General features: G+C 39.2%; 1 long non-coding RNA gene across 1 annotated transcript in view; it reads left to right on the forward strand.

Annotated features, from left to right (window-relative positions):
- LOC117660860 (uncharacterized) overlaps positions 1-17440 on the forward strand; it is a 35902-nt gene that overhangs the window by 371 nt on the left and 18091 nt on the right. The window lies entirely within an intron of this gene.

A 17440-nucleotide genomic window follows, 5' to 3' on the forward strand; every position in this document is an offset into this window, starting at 1 on the left:
GCCCCCTCAGCTGCGGAGCTCGGCGCTGACAGCTGTTCTGCGGTGGCGCGGGAACTTTGGGGGCCGCCAGCCAGGTGGCGGTACAGTTGTTAGAGCCTGCGCTGAACTGGTGGTTGTCTGAAACCTGCCAATCGGGGTGACAAATCAGCGGGGCCATCGGCTTTTTATGGGAGGGTGGTGCGCGCGCTGAATACCTTCTCTACAACAAAGCGACGCGTGCCTGCACAAATTCCAATTCGACTACATTACGGAGTCCAGTACCCTGAGGGTTTAGAAAGGGTCAAGTGCCATGCATTTGTCATGCTGGCCCCTTGGCACAACGACCGTCGAACTGCAGCCATTTATCGGAATTTAGAATTCGTATATCTGTTTCACTGATCAATGAAACCTCTGGCTGTATAATATTTTCTTAGTGTTTGCATAATAAAACTGTTCTACTGCTATAGTAATATATATATATATATATATATATATATATATATATATATATATATATATATATATATATATATTCACCACAAATTATATCTATTTTTCTTTTTTGACTTTTTTTTTTGCTTAATGTACACCTATACAGATATTCTGCCTTTGTTTAAGAAAAGGAACATTCTGTGATAACCGAGGCATTGTACAGAACAATATTATGTTTTTCTAGTTTGGAATAATTTATTTATTTATGCAACAAATACCTTAATTTGGTATTTGGTATCTTACATATGTAAGGTATTGATGATAGATGGTAGATAGAATAAGGTTATTGTCACTTTGAATGTACACTAATCAGCATACATTAAAATGAAATTTCATTGCATACAGTATTGTTCATAAATGTTCATCAAATATAAAAGTATGCAGAATGAGGAGAAGAGGTACAGTTTTGAGTGGTTATACCATGAAAGTGGATAGAAACTTGAAAGTACATGGGCTTTGTTTACCCAAGACATTTAAGGTTAACCTATCCATAGTTTATTTAACAAACTGTTCTGGAGTCATTCAACTATGAACCATAAACTAACCGTATGGATTGGGTTCACACTGAATATTTGGTTAGAATGGCAGCAACAGGCTGATGTTCTCTAGGCTCAGAAACTGAGCAGGTTTGGGACTGGTTAATATTTGTATGAGAGACCAAATAATAGTAAGGCTGTATGGGTTGAATTAGGAAGTCGTCAAAAGCACCTTCCTGAAGAACGGGAAAGGCATTTCCATACTGCTACTAAGAAAACTCCATAGTTATATCCATTATCATGCTAGGGGTTGTATTGGGAGAAGTCAATAGAGAATTCTCTATTTAATGAGAAATAAATTCAGTATATTGTATAAACATAGTCATAATGCAGTCTGCAGTCTGGTAGTCTCTAACTAAATTTTCTTCTCCATGGATGGAGAGAAAGCACAGTCTCGGAGGAAAGCTGACTTCATATGCAATATTTACTTTTTATTGGAAAAGGAATAAATGTGTCAGTCGCGATTTTGGGTTTGCTGATCCCAAGCTGTTGTAGCATCTTAATACCTCTCTTCCCAGCAGTCCTAGAGATGACCTATATTAATTTTCCTTGTATTCATCTCAATGCAATGGAATTTATTTTAACAGAAACATAAAAAACCCCACCTTCACTGAATCCAGACTATTTCAGGCATCAGGGAATTCCCACTGGAAATAACTTGCACAACCTTACATTTTTTATTTCTCAGTTTTGAACATATGCAAACTTGCTTGTTTATTAAATAGAAATTTTTAAAAATAATTTTGTGTACAGTAAAAATGTAATTTTATTTATTACTTAGCAGCAAATCCTATTGTACCTAAAACAAAGACCTCTGTCCATTGCCCTTCAGAATGTCTAATGTGTGTTGCTAGGCAACAATCCCAATAATGAGCTGTAAATTTGAATAAGCTACCGATATCAATCAAAGAAAATAAAATAGCTTAATCTTAAATATGGATATTTCTTAACTACCTTTTTGCCCTAAATGACCTCTAGATTTCCACATTATATTAAAAACAACAAAGCTAAGAGCACCAGCAAATTGAGATTTAAGTCCTCTGCCAAAATAGGTGATCACTGATATTAAATTAGTAACTATAAATATATCAGAATAGATGTATTACTAGGATGCAAAATGTTATATTTTTACTGTAGAAATGCTAAAAGGATACAGAGACCTAAATTTCTTAATATTACAGTATCTTACTAGGGGCTTGGCCATACACAACATACTACCACCTTAATACCCCACCCCTCTCCCAGGCAGGATTCTTTATAGTAGCCTTGTTTACCTTTTGTGTTCTTGGACAAATGAACACACTTCCAAACAAAGCACCTTCCATCTTTATTGTTTGTTTGTTTTCTGAGAAAGTTATGCGTCTATTTAGCCCAGAATCATTTAAAAAAATAAATACCCTGTAAGCTGTTACTTTATTTTTTAGCTGTCTTTTTTTTTTTTTTTTGGTAATTAAAATGGGTGAAAGCTTGGAAAGCCCAGGGGAATATTGTTCAGTCCTATTAATTGATAAATACAAATTGCATTAAAAAAGAAACAGTCTTACATAATAGATGGACTCTTCTATGTCAATTTTTATCAGGTGATTTTATTCATTCATAAATATACCTAAGAATTCTATATATATCAATACAATAGTGACGGAAGGAATATTGATTTTATGTTTGGAAATGTTAGTATAGTGTCTATACAATGTATAATTTTAGTTGCAATATTTAAAAGAATAAAAACATAAGTAGCCATTTTTTCCAGTGTTTTTAGGTCTTGTTTCAGCTTTTTCATCAAGTACATTTACCTGTTCTTCCGAGGAACCACAAAACCATTTTAAAGGAAAGTCAAAGCAAAATAAAAATTAGTGTAGTCTTTGTAGCATTGCCTTCTTAAAAATTGGGCTCATGAGGAATCTGCAGTTGTACTGTCCTGATTAGAAAATATAAGAGGGCATGTGGATGGGGAAGCCTGATGGGCTGTCTGGGTAGCTTTGAAAGTCATGAAGACTAGAATAGAGGCACATAGAGAATAGTGCGAGTTATGGGGGAAGAACATTCACGGGTAGCTTATAGAAATTAGAGTCAAGCAAGATGCAAAGGATGTAAGAGCAGTGAAACAAGTTGTGTATGCTGTGGGCCACAAAAAATAGTGCTGGTCAAGGGGAAAGAAGGAGAAACCAGCTGTAGAAAGTCAGCACCCACCTACCCTCCTAGAGAATGAAATATTTTGGGGAATATTAAAAAGGCAGGGTAGAATATTTCCCCTAAAGGAGACATGGGGAAAAAATTTAAGGGATTCAGAAACCGGCACCAGTCTCCCTGCCCCAAGCAGAAACTGAGGAAATCCAGCTTTTAGAAATGCAGATTTGTTAATTCATTAAGAAAGACTGGGTCAGATGGATACTCCAGATAAGCAATTAGGCAAGACAAGATTAGCTGCTCAGACAAACACTTAGGATTTGCATTTCCCCTTTTGCCTATAGAGCCAGCCATGACTCCTATACGACCCCATAGAAATCAAAAGGTATAAAAACCCACCCTACTCTCAACTCCCATTTTGTCAGCTGTCCAAGAACTGCACCTGTGTGTGTTGGTACTGTTCATCAATAAACAGAATCTTTCTTTCCAATCAGCCTCCGTTTTATTCCTGGCTTGGAAATGGAACTGGATTTTTCATCCAACACAGCCCAAATATCACAGTTCCAATCCAAGCCAGCAAAAGAAGAGGCCACACTCTGAGTAGAACGGGTCTCTTTACTAAAGTCTCAGCTTGGCATGTGGTGAACAATAGAGTAAAAGGGTTTTTTAGCCAGCATTACTGGCTTTTGCTAGCCAGCTGGCTATACGGACTCAGGACCCTCCACCTTCCTGTTCCTGGTTGCCTCCTGGCCGGCTCCAGCAAGTACTTTTCAGACCTGGATGGCTTCTGAACCGACCGTAGCTGGCTCGTCTTCCTGGCTCCTCTCCCAGCGTGAGTCCCATCACCCAACACCCATCCTGGCCCCATACATTCCCCTCCCCCTAGGTGTATGTGGCAACTCTGAAACAACGCATTGTGGCCACTGAGCGGCGCACTGTCTCGGACATTGACAGGCGGCCCTCTCTACCAAGCAGAATCTGAAGAGAGCAAGCATATGCACAGATTAGTGGACCTGCAACCCACCCCAGGTGTCCTGCCTGGGCTTCAAGGGAGTTTCCTTATGAAACTTGTTGGTCAGTCTTTCCGCCCGTACGTCTTGGCTCCTCACCCATAAGGCCTCAGCCATGGGGTACCCTTTCCAACAGACTAAGTACTGCAGGACCCCCTATGCACCTGAGAATCTAATACTTGGCCTATTTCATAGTGGGTGTTCCCATCCACCATTATGGGTCTGGCTGGGTGTGGGGTCAAGGGTCTACTGCTTGATGCCACCACCGGCTTCAGCAGGTTGCTGTGAAAGACCGGATGGACCTTCCCCAGTAGGGGTGAGAGTTTTAGCTGCACTGTCATGGGGTTGATTATTCTGACTATGGGGAATGGACCCAGGTATTTCAGACCCAGCTTTCTGCAAGGCAGCTTCAATTTAAGGTACTTTGTGGAGAGGTAGACCTTTTCCCCTACACAGAATAGCTTTTATGGTGACCTTTTCTTATCCGCCTGGAGTTTTTGGGTCTCACCTGCTTTTATCAATGCTTGCTTGACATTCCCCCCAAACTCCCTCAGGTTATCTATCCACTCCATCAGGCTACCTAGTGAGGGGACCTCCCGAGAGAGCTTGGGAATAGGGACAAAGTCCACCCCGTGTACCACCTTAAAGGGTCTTCGCCCCATACTGCTGTGTACAGCATTATATGCCACCTCTGCCTGATGTAATCCATCCTTTATTGTAATTGCTTCGTCTTGTACTTGATTAATTTTCTCTTTAATGGCTGCACATTTTTGTTCTTGCAAAAGGCATTTCAGTTCTTAACAGTTTTTATTTTCTGTTGGTTATCATGAATTTCTTCTTCTAATGTAGAGATGGCCACTGATTCATCTACATTTTCAAGGTCTGTAATTTATAAGTTTGTTTTTCTCATTGTTATCTGCAATTCTTTTTTGTGCTGCTGCTGATGATCAGTCAGATAGCCAGCCAGTAATGCTGGCTAAAAAATAATTAATGATGTTCCTTCTGGTCTTTCTGCTAGGCTGATATTTCTCTTCCTGTGATTTTACCTCAGGCGTGTATCATCTTTTAGTCAGAGTCTGTGTCAGTGTTTTTTATTTGGATTTTTGGCCCCTTGGGAACTGGGGAGACATTACTTTAGACCCTGGTTTGCTCAATTTCCATAATCATGTACTCATTTGCATTCCTTTCCCATACATAGTAATTCTAATAAAAAATGTTTCTTCAGAAGAAGGAGATTCCTGGTTCATGGTTTAAGTCACTCTTGGATTAAACACACAAATATACATAAATAAATAAAGGGAGGTCATGCTGCTATATTTTGTAGCCTGCCAATATGTATTCTATTCATGCTCTGTGTTAATCGAGTATTCAATAGCCAATTTACATGCATACAGTTCTGCAGAGAAATCCAAGATTCCTGCATTAGTAATACCGAAAAAACACTTAATATTGAATCAAAAAATTCATAAAAATTGTATTTTTTCAATCAAAAAGGTAAGGTAAAAGAGACAGAAAAAATCTTGGTAATTTTTTTGTTCAGGACCACTTTATTGGTATATATAGTGTTAGTACTTTACAAGGAATATGGCATTAGTTATTTAATATTGTTTATGATCCTGATGTGCTATTTATTTATGTTACATATTTGTACTATATAATAAAACAGATACATAAAAATAGACAAATGCTATAATTCCGTGATGGCGAACCTATGTCATACGTGCCAGAGGTGGCATGCAGCACCCTCTCTGTGGGCACACGAGCAGTTGCCCAAGTTCAACTCCGCCATGCATGCGCGCATACCTCCTGCTGGCCAGCTGGTCTTTGGGTCTCTGCCGCTCATTCAGGGGGGACGGGGCATGCACGGGGGACGGGCGCATGCACGGGGGGGCGTATACACAGGGGCCACCCGCACATTGCATTTTTGGGGTTCAGACACGCGCGCAGATTCGGGGGTGCGCACGCACTCTTTGGCCACTCAGTCTGGAAAAGGTTAGCCATCATTGCTATAGTTACTTCTCCTCAATATTATCAGAAGTTCAGGATTGTAGAGGAAATAGCAGTTACACCTGCTTCTCTCATTGTCATAAGATATCATTCATCATGTTGCCTTCCATCGCATTCAGATTTCTTTGACCTTTTCTTGATTGCAAATGCCTAATAGCTAAGAACACATCAGACATTATTATGCATCTTGTTCCGTGTTATTAGTTTCCATTTCATAACGTGGCTTTTTGTGTACTGATAGAATTATGTTTGGAAAACCTTTGTTGTTAATTATTTGCGTTTCTTAACTGATTTATATGTTGTTACTTCCTAAAATTTTTGAAAGCTACCTATAAATGAAAATCACATACAACAATAAAACATTAAAAATAGTATAGTGAGGCATTGTGTGGGTTCTGAATTGAATACTGTCTCTCTAGGTAACCTGCTTCCAGTTAAGCTGAATTCTGTGCCCTGAAGGTGTTGGAAAGAGGGAAGGGCCCATTCTAGTCTGGAGGGCAGGCTGTTTCAAAGGGAGTTGTTCTGGTAGAAGTGGGGGGAAATCAGCCATTGAAGCAACTGGTCATGGAAACATTACTTGCCCTATGCTTAAGTGGACTGAATCAATGTCAGATCAGAATTCAGTTCTTCCAACAGCCAGTTGATAAGCTGTATTATATTAATTTTTATTGCACCCAGAAGCAGACAAAAATCTAGCCTTAGAGTTCTCAAGTGCTTGGAAATGACAATATATAAAGTATTCATCTGAATGGAAGGTACACTAATTTGGATTTTGCTTTTTAATTTATCCAGTCAAAATGTACACCTGAGTCAGAATGATAGTATGGAGTAAAGCCAACATGGAGGCAAGCTAATTCTTTTCTGCTGGTACTATGATACTATGTGCAGAGATTATCTACTCCCAACAAGAGTCCAGTCACTATAACAACCTAAAGCAGCTGAAATTGGAAGCAAGTAGTAGGACAACAACTTATTTGATACTCTTTATTGCTGTTCAGAAACTCAGCCAACATTTCTATTGAACAGTGTTATCAGTGAATTGGGTTCTAAATAGAGACATAAATTTAGAGGGTTCCAAGTTTCCAATCTGGAAATCTTTGGCAGATAACATGAAAGTAGTGTACCATTTCCTCACTGTTCTATCCTAATATTTTGTGTGGTTTCAGAAATACCTAAAATTATCCTTGGTTTAATATCAGAATAAAACAAGGTTAGAAAATCACAAATTGGCTATTGGCTACAACTAATAGCTTTAATACAGTCTCATGAATAGTATGCATTATGCTGGGCATGGGGAACATTCATATGTGCAACTTAGATTTAATCTTAAAATATATGTGGTTGATATAATTATTTTTAATGTGTATGCTTTTCTACTTATTTTATTTTTCTTCTCCATTAACGTTACAATTTGGCTGTAAGATTTGGAGGTACTCCCAGAGATATACCCAAGATTTATAGAATGTTGTGCAACTTCAACCTAAACATTCCTGTCCATTTTAGACCTTGTTATTGTTTATGATGTCTAAAGCAGCTGTCTCACCCTTCGTAAAACTTGGCATCATTTTGGAGTACAGTATGTCTTATTTTCCATATCCTTCTCAATATCAACAGTGAACTGAAAGTTTATGTAGAATTAATAGTATTTATCTGGACAGTAGTTATTTTGGGATTTTGAGGAGGAGGAGGAGCAAATGATAGCTGTAAATTGGCAAGAATTAAAATTTAGATCTAGTGAATAAAAGGGATCAAGAATTTGCATTAATTTTTCATACAGGATCCCTGGGTAAACAGGTTGCATTAGAATCTGTAGATTAAAGAATAAACCCATATCTTTTGTTTTTGTAAGTCTTACCAGGGCACAATAACATAAATCTGTATAATGTGCAAAGAAACTTGAGTAAGTTAATGGTCATGGCTTCTCAGTAATGAGACAAATTTAAATATGATCTGCTTCTATGTCCTCACTTGAACTTGCAGGACTCTCATATCTGTAAAAGATGACAACTCTTGCTATAACCAGACCAATATGAATGACTATTTTAAGAACTGGCCAGCCTCCTTATTTAGCCATGATAGAACTGAAGGGGTTGTTTGCCATAGCTCAGCAATAGGCTATAAGAAATCCTAGATATAATTGTGCCTTCTCTAGAATATAACAGAATAAATTTGGCTTGCAAGTAGTTACTACTTGCCTTCTGCCTTCTGCCACCAATAGCCTCCCACCGGCCAGTACACTTGCACAGAGTGGGCCTCCTCAGGGTGCCGTCCGCCAGACAATGTCAGCTGGCGACCCCCAGGGGGAGAGCCTTCTCTGTGACGGCGCCCACCCTCTGGAACAACCTTCCCCCAGAGTTACGTACAATAACAGACCTCCGGATTTTTCGTCGGGCCCTGAAAACCTATTTATTTCAACTAGCTGGGCTGGCTTGAGTTTAATTTTAAATTTATTTTAAATTGGGTTGTTTTAATTTACAGCCAAAATATTTAATTATTTTAATACTGTTTTTAAATTTTGTATGCTCTGTTTTTACTTTGGCTGTGCACCGCCCTGAGTCCTTTTTGGAGAAGGGTGGTATAGAAATTTAATTAAATAAATAAAATAAATAAATAAATACTTTTAGAGTAAAATAATAGCAAAACAGTATTAAGAAAATTGTACTAATAACATAATTTTTGAAATAGATATATGCCTTTTATGTTGCTTTCTGTAAATTAAGAATGAGGATTAATCTACCCACCTTCCTATCTAATTATCTACCTACTTATAAATATATTTAAAGCCACATAAGATGCTGGCTTGTAAGATGATTTATCCATCTAGTTCATTATGGTCATTACTGCATTTATATATTCTGCTAAAACACAGTGTTGTTTTTTTTGGCTTAGTATGTGAACATTGCTGGTATAGCTGGTAAATTATAGATTATTATTTAGCATGTTGTTTGAATTTAGCCAGTTGATATTTTTTAACAGAGTTGGGAGGGATCTTGTAGGTCATCTAGTCCAACCCCCCGCCCAAGCAGGGGTCCCTACACCATTTCTAACAAATGGCAGTCCAATCTCTTCTTGAAAGCTTCCAGTGATGAAACTCCCACAACTTCTGAAGACAAGCTGTTCCATTGGTTGATTGCTCTCAGAAAATTTCTCATTATTTGTTCTATAAATCATGACTGAACAGGCAATAAGTTAATATGATGTATCAAATACAGTCTTTACTTTCACATCTTTTTACCTAAAAGTGCCATACATTTCTATTCTATGTTTCAGGCTGAAGCTATGATCTTAGGCTTTTCCATGGACGATTTAATCAGGCCCAAGGTCTGTCCCTATTTTGAAAAGTTGAATTCACTGGTTAAGCTTTACTATATGCAACCAACACGTGAAAGCAGTACCGTCTGAGCAACAAGGCTATCTGTTTGATGGTAAAAAGAGAATACAAACAGAAAATCAGTTAATATAAGCACCTCTGTATTGTAGCCCTCAAATAGGTGGCAAGGGTTTTTAAAAACATGCTACTTAATTCTAGTAAGTTATCATACTATTCAGTCTGCTTTGCCTAGAAAAAAACAGTCCCAGCAGTACCCCTTAGCCTAACTTATGCTACAGAGATATTGAGACAATAAAACAATAACCTTGACCGATATTAGTCCAGAGAGCATTATTCTGCAAATTGCAAAAAAGACTTATTTATAAAACAGGGGGAGTGATATAAGCATCTGTTTTGCTTCCAAACTGACAGTCTCTAGACCACCCATGTCTGATATTAGAGGCAACTAGAGGAGATCTTGTATAAAATGTTAAAATAAACAGTTGTCTCCCTAACAGGAATGTTTCTCTTCCATTAACTTCATAACAATGTTTAAGAGACACAGGAATTGGGAAAGATAATATAATGAATGAAAAACAATTTCTTGTCACACCTTATTGCTTTATTATAATACAGTAAAGGACTCAGGATTGGGGCTGTGTTCAATCCCATTTTGAACTCAGTATTACTATATGTCAAAAGGAAGATGTTTTTGAAGAGTCTGTTTTCATTTCCTGTTTCCTGAAACCCCTTTCCTGTTCAGGTTGAAAGACTCAATACTCTGCCATTTGGTTTGGTTGCCTTCGATCCTTCTCAGGCTAATTGAGCCATTCAACCCATGTCTTCCAAACTCCAACCTCAGAGACCTCCAGAAAGCTGGAAACCTCCCTAGACCATTTGCCATTTTCATGGCTTAAAAAGCGGTCTGTTCCCCCCCCTTCTTTCTGAGCATTTGGAGGAACTTTTTTAATGGAGAAAATTGTTGGCTGTTAGCCATCTTGAATTTTAAGCAGTAAAATGAGGTAAACATTTAAATAATATATAGATAAACAAGTCCTCACAATGTATCATTTTCTGTCCTTGAAATAAACTGCTTATTATCTGACATATGAGTTTATATGATTATATGCCTTGTTTCAATAATTCCAGTTATTTTTTTGGATTGAGAAAAATATACCCGAGGCATATCTATTATATAACTTGGGAGGGCCAATCTTATATCTAGAACATACAGACCCCTTTGTACTCATTTTGCACCGCTGGGGAGCACTTTCAGGTTGTACTACTGAACAAACAAAAAGGTTATGCCTTAAAGAGTAAAGGCCCCTGTGGTGCTGTTAAATCCAGTGGTGAAATCCTCCGCGGTTTGCCACCGGTTCACTGCCCACGCATGCGCACCAAACGCACACTGCGTGCACATGCACAATGTATGCCAAATGTGCACTTCACACGGAAAAAGGATACTTAACAAAGTAAGTAGAACAGCAAGGGGGGAACAGCTGTGCCGCACTATTTAGATTTGCCAGAAAGCAGGATTTCCTGCTTTCTAGCGGATATAAATCACGCAGCACAGCTGATCGTCGGAAATACTGATTCGGACCAACCGGTACCTTTTTTTTCTACCACTGGTTCGCTGAATCAGTAGCTTTTATCACTACCAGTTCGCCTAAACCGGTTCGAACTGGTAGGATTTCACCACTGGTTAAATCCCTTTAAAACTCAGCTCCACCTTTTTTTCCAGCAGTCAGGGCCAAGCCCAACCATCTACCCATCTTTTGTTGCCTCCAGGCAGAGGGGCATGGTCAGTGTCATCACTGAAGTGGTTAAGGGACACATTTTTCAGTTTTTCATGTATTGAGACTGAGAAATGATTTAAAATAGCTGCATGGAGATTTGATGGCTAAAGGCACATCTTATACTACCTTAAAGCTTTTCAAAAGGCTTCTAAAAATGCTGATTTTGCTTTTTCATTTCAAAAAGTGAGGAGCAAAATGCCTTTTAAACATCCTATACTATAATTATACCATTGGCCGTGCTCCTGCCATCCCTGAAGGCCATTTTTAAACCTTTAAGTCTTGTTGACGTGGTAGCTATGTATTGTTTAACCATGATGCAGGATATAGTCCAAATACAGGAATTATGAATAAAATAACTTTCCCAAGAATTGGAAGTAACATTTAAAGAATTATTTTTCCCTCAAATAATAATAAAAACTTGAAAGTGTGCATTTCTTGTGGCCACCATTCCCCCCCCCCCCCCACAGTACTTTAAATTATGTTCTGCTTTGAATGGACATCAGTGGTGGGTTGCTCCCGTTTCTGTCCAGTTCTATAGAACCGGTAGTAAAACCGGTGGGAGGCTCCGCCCACCTGCCACGACATCATCATGGGTCATTGCGCATGTGGAGAAGCTTCTGCACATGCGCAGAAGTGCACACAAGCGGAGCAAGCGAGCGCGCGTGCTCCTGCTGCGAACTGGTAGTAAAGGTAAGTAGAAGCCATCCCTGATGGACATGATAGAGATTTGAAGTGTAGGAATAGAGAATTAAGTGATAAACTGAAAAACAGTAGCATGTTGTTGCTGTTCATTCTGATTTAGGAAAAGGAAAGCTTTCTTTCTCATGTTTGCTTCTTTGTGATGAATTTGCTATGCATTGAGTGATGCCTGGGAGATTTGGTGTTTATCTGCTAGGATTTCCAGGAGCAATTGAGAAAACCCATTATGCATATTTATCACATGATCCAGTTCATTAGACAAATAGATCAGGGAGAATAAGCTATCCTCCTGGAAGACTCTTCAGAGTTCCTACACAAACTGTTTACTGACGCACAGTCTTCCTTGGTGAGAGAACAATGTATTCTTTGGTAGTGAAATGAATGAGGCAGGAAGTTCATTCTCTCGTTTTCTCATTCAGGATCACTGAGAGGAAACACTCAAAGAAAGATGTCTTACAAGGAAGCTATTGAGAATTGACATTCTGGTGGCATAAATCACTAAGCTAGCTATGAGACAAAGCCTAAATACTTATCTTTTCCAGCTACAGCCCATTTTACTTCACAGCCAGCCAAATTTGAAAAAGCAATCTTAACACTTAGACCAGTGTTTTTCATCCTTGACAACTTGAAGATATGTAGACTTCAACTCCCAGAATTCCCTAGCATCTTGACAGAATTTGCATCGCACTCGCGGATCAGGCTCAGCTGGGCTTTGTCTATGAAAATAAAAAAAGCCAACAGCATTTGCAGAGTCATGGTCGTGCTAGAAAGCTTCTTTGCAAAAAAAAAAAAAAAAAAAAAAAAAGCTCTTGGATTTTAGCTGTCCCAAAAAAGAAAAAAAGTCAAAAGCAGTCCCAGAGCCATGGCATCTCACAAAATCCTTTTGCAAAAAGTTGCTGAAGTGTAGTGGAAATGCACGATCTTACTTACTACCTTACTGAGACTCGGAGCTATGAGGGGTCAAGCCTGGAATGGCTTGGATATGAGTAGGTACTCACTCAAAGAGCTGCAGTTCCCAGTTAATGACGGCAACCCACCCAGGACTGTGGTCACATGACATTTTGGTTTATGACTGCATCAGTTAGCAATAGAAATTCTGTTCCTATTGTGGTCATTAGTCAAGGACAATCTATATTTGTTGCAGCAGTTTGTAACTGACATTTGTACCGGCTCAGTTTGATGTAAAAACATTTCTCATATAGTACAAATGCATGCTTACTCTAGTCACATTATGTACATTTTAAGCAGGAAATTATAGGCAGGTCACATGGTTTTGGTGACCAATAGCACTGCAGTTGTAGCTTTGGGGGGGGTAGTTTTGTCAGCCCTCCTGGGTAAACATGGTGGAAAATGAGCTAAATCTATTTTAAGGCTACATGTACAAAATCTTGCAAGTGTGAAGATACAAACTTCCCACTGCCATTTTTAAGTGTCTAATCAATGAGGGTGGGTCCTTCCTAAGTTTATTTCTCTGATTGTTGAGTGACTCTGGATTCCTCCCTCTCTTGTCTTATTTCCAATACTGACATGCACACACACACACACACACACAAAGCACACTCTGTGTGTGTGTGTGTGTGTGTGTGTCACTGCTTTATTGTTGCTGTTTTATTGTCCCTTAGCAGCATCCCCCAAATGAATCTGGTAACAGCACAGAATTGAAAGCCACAATTGTCATAAGGGCCCCTTGTAAGGAAAAAATTGATATATTGAAGCTGTGTGGTAAACATTTATATCCTCCCATTGCAAATTTTCCAAGCAGCTTACCATAAATGAGAGTACAATAAAATAAAACCATATAAACAAGAACGTCATCAATGCAGTAGCATAACTTGAGCTGTGTCATGCAGCACTGCTGCAATTTGACCTGGGGAAGAAACATAACAGAATTCTAGAGAACATAGTGTGACTTGCATGGAAGATTCTTGGCCATGTTAATTTTTCTGAAATGATGAATAGTCACAGCTGTGTTGAAGCGTTATTTTTAATGTAAGGATCAAACAGCTGTGATTGTGGCACAGTGGAAAATATATCAAACTGAAATGCCAATTATCATAAGGGCAACTATGACAAAGGGAAAGTAGCAACATATGGAGCTAGAAAGCTGATCTTGGCTAAACACAATCCTATATGTATTGTTTGCTTGAATTTAAATAATTTTTATTAATCTATTTAAATTAGGAACATAAAATCTGTGTTTTACCGAGTCAAACCATTGGTATAGTCTCTCCTTACTTGATAGCTGTATTCATATAACACCCATGGTAAACTTAACCATGGGGCTTCCAGGCAGTGGTGGGATGCTGCCGGTTTAACAACCGGTTCGGTGATCATGCGCTTCTCTACCGTGCCAATCAGCTGAGAAGATAAAGGTAAGTAAAGCGCAGGGGCAGGCGGGCGGGCCAACCTGATCGTCAGAGTGAACCGGTTCACTCCCAGCTGATCATCGGAGCTACTGGTTCACCCAAACCGGTCCGAACTGGTAAAATCTCACCCCTGCTTCCAGGGAAAAAATGGCTGACCAAAGACAGCTCTGCAAAAAGTGGAGCTGACAATCACAGCAGAATTAAGAGTCAGTGAAGACATTTCCTCTTTGTAATTCCTCTCCAGACAAAGAAAGAACTTTGAGATCATCCTCAAAGTGTTCCAGACATTGCTGGCCTTAAATATTGTGGAATTACTCCTCTCACTTTCTTAGAAATTATACCTTTAACTCTAAAGTACTCAAGGCAAGAGTCTCATTCTGTTGCAATTTGGACCGTGTAATAATAACATCAGAACAGTGGGATGAAAAGCACTAGCCTTTGTCATGCTTTCAAGAACAATCAGTCAACATAATGACCAGAATCTATATAGCTTCTTTTGCAAATCTGTCCACTGCATTTATTTCAGTCTGCAAAAGGTTACACGTATATCTGAAAGTAAACAAAATTGTTTTTTTTTCTGTGATAAGGGGACTATAAGTGATTATTTTCCGCTTATTGCTATACAGCTTTGCTTCTTTTAAAACCCAGGTATTCAGTTGAGCTTCATTAATGTGGACATGTGATAAATTATAGTAATTATCTTTCTCCTTCAACAATCTGCCTCTTTTCTGTTGCACAGCTATGAATTGTTTCTCCCTTTGAACTTTGCTGTAGTTAGAATTAGCAGTGGTTCGGATTTCTGCCCTGCTAACACGAGATAAGAGACACTGGGTTTTTAACAAGAGTCCTTTTAAATTAAGTAGCTTTTTGGACTAAGCACCTTTGTTTATCTCGTTTCACATGTAGTAATAGGTCTTGGCTTTCTCATTTAAATTGTGTTAAGCAAAGCCTAAAGATGGAATAACCAGTTTGTTTTTCTTTTTTAACTAGTACATGCTATTTTCCTGGGCTTACTGTTATTCTAGGGAAACAGGTTTTTGCAGAACCACAAAGGAAGAAGATTGCCTACATTAATCCTTTTCCCTACCAACTACCATCATCCCTGCCATGTGCTATGATCTCAACCCTGGTACTGACTGTTGTTAAGAGTGAAAAATATGTTTTGGCCCTACACTATGAGAAATGAGCAATTGTTGGTACAGTATCTCAGCGGTTCTGAGATGAATTCTGTAAAGTATAACTATCTTTCCAAAAGTTTACTGTCCTTTTCATCTTAAGGTGAAATGTAAAGGTTCAGGGATGTGAATGTTTTGAGTGCCCTTCCTTGATGTATTAATTAATTATGGGCATTTCTACACTGTAGTATTTGCACCAGGTTTTTTTTTTTACTTTCCAGTTCCTAAAGAACACTGAAAAGCTTACTTACAATAATTGTCAAAATGATGAGAATAGTGGTAATTGAGAGAGAAGAGCTGGGTGTGGTGAGGGTTCCCAACACTGGGGGAATAGACCTCCCAGAAGTTCATTAGAGATGCTGTACACTTCAAGAAGAGAAGTGTAGCCTGCTGGGATTTTATATACAATGCAGTAAAGTCATCAATAAATCAGATTTTTGGACACAATAGTTGTAAGAACAGATCGAGAACTAACCCAGTCTGCTGCAAAGGTACATGTATATGTAAAAGGTACATGTAGTATCTTTTATATAGGCATGGCCAAACTTAACATTAGATGTAAGGAAACAGGCAGAAAGACGTTAGATCTCCTATCTTAGCTGATGTATAACCTTTCTGAAAGCAAGGCACCCTTTTCATTTTATTTTCAATGGAATTGGCTTTGCAGAATTCCTGATAGCCTTTCTTGTGTCGCTGGTACTTTATAGTCCAACTGACAAATTATTGGCTTGTCCTCATACCAAACCAGGGGTGAAATCCAGCAGGTTCTGACAGGTTCTGGAGAACCGGTAGCGGGAATTTTGAGTAGTTTAGAGAACTGGCACATACCACCTCTGGCTGGTCCCAGAGTGGGGTGGGAATGGAGATTTTGCAATATCCTTCTCCCAGGAGTGGAGAGGGAATGGGGACTTTGCAACATCCTTCCCCTGGAGTGAGGTGGGAATGGAGATTTTGCAGTATCCTTCCCCTGCCACACCCACCAAGCCAGACCACGTCCACCAAGCCACGCCCACAGAACCGGTAGTAAAAAAATTTGGATTTCACCACTGTACCAAACTCAATAGTGCTCCCACTCTGTATGGAGTATTTTTTTAAAAAAAGAAACACTCTCGCTATATTCTGTTTATAGTTATGATATCCACAGACAGTAATTCTATAGATATATATAATCCTATGCCTTTGATGTCCATATATTCTGGGTATTCTTCAGATTGGTGCCTTCTACCTGATGGAAGGTATAATCTAACGTATCAAGAGGATACCGAGTTAGGGAAAAGTAAAAGAAATCCCAAGCAAATAGATAATAGTACTTTTGAGTGAGGAGATAGAAATAACAGAGTGTTCTGACTGAGTGACAAGAAGACAGTAGGCACCACTAGTCATCTGTGGAACAGATGGAAGATCTCCTGCTGCTGAACGTCTAGTAGGTCCTAGCAGATACGGAGTGAGTAGTGTATTACTACTCTATTGGCCATGTTAGTGCTGATTAAGCTACCTTAATTCTTCCAAAAATCTACTGATGTTTCTTGCTACCTACCTCTTCCTTCGAGCAACAGCTTGAATCAAGCCTCTTGCTATTCTCCATGTCACCTTAGCAGATATTCCCTATTTTATTCATAGTTTGCTATTGTTGACAAAGAGTTGTTAAACCCGTGATGGTGAAACTATGCCCCATGTGCCAGAGGTGGCAAGCAGAGCCCTCTTTGTGGTCACGTGCACCGTCGCCAGCTGCTCTGCTGGTTTCAAGCACGCACATGCGTGCTGGCCAGCTGGTCTTTGCGGGCACTGGAGCAGTGGAAAAGGCCAGAAAACGACACGAAAATGCGCAAAAAACAGGCATGCATGCACATGCTGGAAATCGAAAGACCAGCTGGTCATCTGGTTTCCGGTGCTCCGGCACGTACACATGCACACGCATTCCAGTTTGGGCACTCAATGCCAAA

The sequence above is a fragment of the Pantherophis guttatus genome, chromosome 1 (genome assembly GCF_059756535.1).
Source record: "Pantherophis guttatus breed Tessera chromosome 1, ASM5975653v1, whole genome shotgun sequence".
Lineage (NCBI taxonomy): Eukaryota > Metazoa > Chordata > Lepidosauria > Squamata > Colubridae > Pantherophis > Pantherophis guttatus.